Source organism: Astyanax mexicanus, chromosome 1, assembly GCF_023375975.1.
Source record: "Astyanax mexicanus isolate ESR-SI-001 chromosome 1, AstMex3_surface, whole genome shotgun sequence".
NCBI classification, from domain to species: domain Eukaryota; kingdom Metazoa; phylum Chordata; class Actinopteri; order Characiformes; family Acestrorhamphidae; genus Astyanax; species Astyanax mexicanus.
Window position 1 is genome coordinate 59,052,325 of NC_064408.1, and position 5,935 is coordinate 59,058,259.

Sequence of the window (5,935 nt, forward strand, 5' to 3'; positions counted from 1 at the left end):
TTTCAGTTGTCAGTTTCCACTGTAAGGAACATAGTGAGGAAATGGAAGACCACAGACACAGTTCTAGTTAAAAACCAGAAGTGGCAGACCAAGAAAAATCTCTGGATTCTTCAACAAGACAACGACCCTAAACTCTGCTCAAAATCTACTAAAGCATTCATGCAGAGGAACAAGTACAACGTTCTGGAATGATCATCTCAGTCCCGAGACCTGAATATTACTGAAAATCTGTGGTGTGATTTAAGCGGGCTGTCCATGATGATAAAGCGGGAAACCATTAAACCTGACTGAACTGGAGATGATTTGTACTGAAGAATGATCCAAAATGAACCTTCAACCAGAAGCAGGATTCTCATTGGAAGCTATAGGAAGAGTTTAGAGTCTGTTATTTCTGTAAAAGGAGGATCTACTAAATATTGATGTCATTTTTATGTTGGGGAGCCCAAATTTAAGCACCTGACTAATTTTGCAAGAATTATTGCACACTTTCTTTAAAACCTAAAAACTTAATTTCACTTCTTAAATATCACTGTGTTCATCTGCTATATGATATCTTTAACTGAAAGTGCTGATCTGAACAACCAATGATTTAAATACCACTGTATATGCTTAATAGAAAACACTTCAACCAGATAAGTGGGATTCATTATTTAATGACTAAAGATGTGTCACAGTGATATCATCTTGAACGGGATTTTGGGAATTTTAATTTGTAGATTTGGCAGAAGCAGCAGGACAACCTGGAACTGTGACACTGCTCTGTAACGTACTGTTGAAAATGCAGACGTCATGTACAGTCATGCCTGAAACTGTTGGCACCCATAACATTTTCCAGAAAATGAAATATTATTGCAGTTACATATTTTGTTATACACATGTTTATTGGAACAGCGCAAAAGACAAAGAAAAAGAGCCAAAATGTATAAATAATGCAAAATTTTAATAATGGGCCAAACAAAATGAAATAAATTGCATACTATAACCATCAACAAGCTTCTTACACCACTCAATTGGAATTTTCTATTGCAATCTGCTCCAGGTCTCCAGGTCATATTTGAAGGGTGCTTCTCCCAGCAGCAATTTTAAGATCTCTCCACAGGTGTTCAATGGGATTTAGATCCAGACTCATTCTTTCTGAAAGACTCTTAGCTTTCTAACACTGGGGCCTTTACTGCAACCCAAGATCCACTGATTATCTTCACATTCCACAATGCCTTAAATAAGTTAATGCAGAAAAACAACCCCAAAAACTATTGTGAACCTCCAACATATTTGACTGTAGGTACTAAGTTATTTTCTTTGTAGGCCTCTGATGCCCTTGCTGGCACGTAACAGTATAAGACTTTTTCCTGGTGTAAAATGTTAGTCATTTGATGTCATGACAGACATTCAACCTGAAATTGGCCAGCTGGAGCGCTTTACTAAAAAAGCTCTATCTTGGTCCCACCTGTCCACAAGAATTATAATTTTTTATAATTCTTTAGAATTTATAATTTTTAATCAAATACATTTTGCAAGCTGCAGTCTAGCTTTTTTATGTCTCTGTGTCAGCAGTGGTGTCCTTTTGGGTCTCCTGCCATGAAATTTCACTTTATTAAAATGTCGACAGTGTGCTGACACTGATGCACCCTGAGCCTGCAGGACAGCTTGAATTTGAATTGGGGCTGCTTGTCCACCCTCCGGACTTTCTTGCCCATTTTTAAGTTTTGTGTGAAATTATATAAATTGTACTTTTCTTCTCTGCTTTATTTTGTTGTTTTTCTAATACAAAAAAGGAAACAAACATGTTTATAATAGAGCATGTGTAACTGCAATAATTTTCTGGGAAGATTTCAGGGGTACCAACACTTCGACTATAAGACATTAGTAAAGCAGACTATTTTTTTCTTGCAGCTTAGAAAATGGAACTTTAACCATATAACCTTTAAAAAGATACACCTCAACTATTTTCAAAAAGAGAGACATCCAGTCTATTATATTTCTCATAAATATTCTATAATTCTATAAACATTAAGACCTTGTGACAGACAGTCGTTTTGCTATAGTAGTTTAGTCTTTATATAATTGTATAACCATGGACATGAAATTGCTGTCACCAAAAAAAAAAAGAACATTGTTTTCACATTGCTATCGGAGCTCTAATCTTAGTATTACTATATCTTTTTCAGAGTTGTTTGAAAAATGCATCTTTGGGCTCCATCATTTTAACAAAGTGTCACGTCTGTTTGGTATTCATCACTGCTGAGATAACAGCAATTCTTTCAAATGAGATGCAAAATGGAATGTGGAAAGAACTCATTTGCACTAATTGGACGCCTTACCAGATTGTCATAACGGTCCACTGGATTATGGCGAAGATGGCACCATGGCCGGGCATTTGCCATCTCATCTGTGTGTTTGTGCTGTGTCTGGCAGAATCTCACAGCCCCCACAAGCTGTACACCAGCGCTCTGAGGGAATCAAATATTCATGGAAGACCTGGATTTTCTGCTGCCTTTCATGTGCTGGTCTCTCCTGAGCTGCTAGTGTTTATTTCAAGAACAGGGTACCTACTGTGGGCCACCTCAACATTTCATGGCGAATGAAAAATGTATCTATCCGAGTGGATGGCTGTGGCCCAAAATATCTGCAATGGAAATGATTATGACCCCATTAATATTTGTACACAATACACTCCAGTAGAGTCATTCAGATTAATTGACTTTAACCATTTAATGCAGTAGTAAATGTGTGTCCTTTCACAGAAAAGGAATACACACAATGTAGAGTCTGCATTAATGAATCAAAGGTTACTGTGTGAGCAACAGAATATGATTGTTTGTATTGAACTAAACTGAATTGTGTGTCAGCTATGTGTGCTTTTCCGATTGGGTGGATTATTTTCTGATTAGGTTGACCAGGAAAAAATAGAAAATCCCAATTTATAACTCATTATATACCCCAGGACATGGAAAGTATAATTATTCATATTTTATGGGTTAAAACATAATGCACAGAACCATTTTAAGACCATTATGGAGAAATATTAGTTCTATTCAATTCCCTGGATATTCAATTTTGTGAAATAGAATGAATATACATTTACATTGTGTATTTTTTTATACAACAATCTGATTGGTTGAGAAGTGTTCTAACCGTGACGATATTTGTGATAACAGCACGGCCTTCTCACACTAAATATGTATCACTCCACAGACACGTTGCCGAGTTATGCCATATACACACAAGACACTTTTGTATCATCGCCTCAACCAGCACCAGCAGCAGCATTAGCTTAGCACAGGCTAGCACCCGCCAAGGCATTATTTCAGCGTTATTTCACGGTCTAAACGTTCACTAACTCCTTTAATCCCAATTTTGAAGCTAATGTACAAACCATGCGCCGTTTTGTAGTTACAGTTCTGTTACAGTTCACTTGTTGTGGAAATACAGGGGTTGGACAACAAAACTAAAACACCTGGTTTTAGACCACAATAATTTATTGTGGTGACGGACAGTTCTGGTGGAAACAGGAGAGTTGAGGTGCACATTGAATTCTGCCGTGATTCGGGTAGACATGGTTTTATGTTTTTTTGGATACAATCCGGTTAAGCACCCGAACATCCCTTTCAGACAGCTTCCTCTTACAGCATCCACAGTTAATCCTGTTGGATGTGGTTCATCCTTCTTGGTGGTATTCTGACATTACCCTGGATACACACAAGTTGTCCTCTTTTGAACTCTGGTATTTCACCCATAAAGTTGTGTGCATTGCAATATTTTGAGCAAAACTGTGCTCTTACCCTGCTAACTGAACCTTCACACTCTGCTCTTACTGGTGCAATGTGCAATTAATGAAGATTGGCCACCAGGCTGCTCCAATTTAGCCATGAAACCTCCCACACTAAAATGACAGGTGTTTCAGCTTCATTCTCCAACCCCTGCACTTTTTGGCGGAAGGCACAGTCCATATTGAATAATAATATTCAAGCAGTTTTGCTTGTTGTTGGAGTGGGCTGCTCTACTGACTCAATCAGGCAGACACTGACCTCATGCAATACAACCAGAGCAGTGCAATAAGTAAACACAGACAGTTCTAGTGTGTCCTCTAGTGTGTAGAAGAAGCTACTGCAGCTTCAAATCAATGCATTGAACTAGCGCAATAAATAATACAGGATAAAAAAAAAAACCTTGCACCCTTTTCACTTCACAGCATCTATAACTCAACCAGCCATAATGCTGTTCATTTATAGTTAATGCATGCTTAGTGCCACCAGTCCAACCATCATACGCTTAACATTCATGTTACTCTGTGCTGGCCTCACTTCATGCTAAGACCATCCCTAAACCCACTGGCACTGTTAAGCTTGATCAAAATAAATTTATAGGTGATTCTTTGCTTCTCCATCACTGCAACTGGCTGTCTGGCTGCAGCAGCATGTTAGACTACTACGTTCACATTACAAGCCACATTGCTCAAATCCGAATTTTTGCTCAGATTAGATTTGGCTACAAATGTAAGTGATCTGTATCTGTGTGTAATGTGAACGAATCTGTCCCTGAAACGCCTCACATGCGCACATTAATACCTGTATAAACTTTGCCTTGTCCACCAACAACAAAAAAACATCATATTTGAGAGGCGACTTGTAGCTTTATAAAGGAAAATGGATGTGTTTGTTAGCAGCTTGTATGTGGAGCATCTTTTGTTCGGGTGGAGAGTAAACAGCTGGTCTGAAGTACACTCTCAGGTTGAGGAGGTGAAAAAAAGCCAGGCAGTTTGCTTTTGCTGTTTTTGCAGCTATAACTGCACAGCTGCACCAAGAGATGTGTGGGCTTCTTTAATCTGACCATCTATTAATACTAGCAATGTAACGACCTGACTTATCACTTGAAAATTTGTTAACTATGTTTGTCAGAAATCATTTTCAGCACCCCATCCCAAATTATGACATATTTCTAAGGCCGTTTTCCCCAACAAACATTGAAAAAGTTAATGTATGATGAGATCATGATCCTTCCTCAATCCTATCCAATTATTTGATCTGGAAAGTTTTGGAGCAGGTTATACTGTAATCACATATACAGTATTTCTACATGCTACTGTGCTACTTGAGCTGCATAGAAGTCCTGTTCCACTGTTTGTATATACACTTTTTCTGTGAGTTTATGTTTTCCAGTTACAGTATATAGTACTGGCAAAGTGTAAACTTTGGTTTAAATACATTTTTTTTTAGAAATATATTGTTTAGTATATACAATACATTTTTATATTTATATATATTTATATTAGTTCATGGTTATACTATGAACTATTATTAATAATTGCATTCAATATGTTTGTTAAGTGCGAGATTAATCACTAAGTAATAATAGTAGTGATGCACTAAGTAATATTGTATTGCCAAATGTTTATTGATTGGTATGTCACATTAATTCTCAGGTCTTAAGATTGTTTTGGTTAAATGCTTCAGTCAGACAACCTTTTATTTTGCAAACATTCAGCAACTCTGCGGTTCTGCAGATTCCAGACATTTAACACTTTGAGAAGCTTTCTTCAGGAGGGTTTAAATGAACAATTAACAACCTTGTTCCTGAAAATTCTAACTTCTTAAAAAGTTTAACTGTGGACAAAGCTAAAAAAAAGCATACAGTTACTTAACATTTTCATAAATTATTTTCCATATCTTGCCTGCTTTTGAGGCATCAATAAATCGATTAATTTTCTCAATAATTGTTTAGTGTTTAGTAATTTCCGGATAAACGTTTAAATAATAAATCAATAAAATCCAGAAATTGTCATTAACTAATAAACATTTGCAACTGTACTAATGTTTTTTTCCAAATAATTTACTGTAGAAATGCACATTACATTTCAAACATTTCAAATGATTTGTCTATCTTAAAAAAAATACATTCAAATCACCTTTTTTAAAAATGTCATTTAAATCAATGA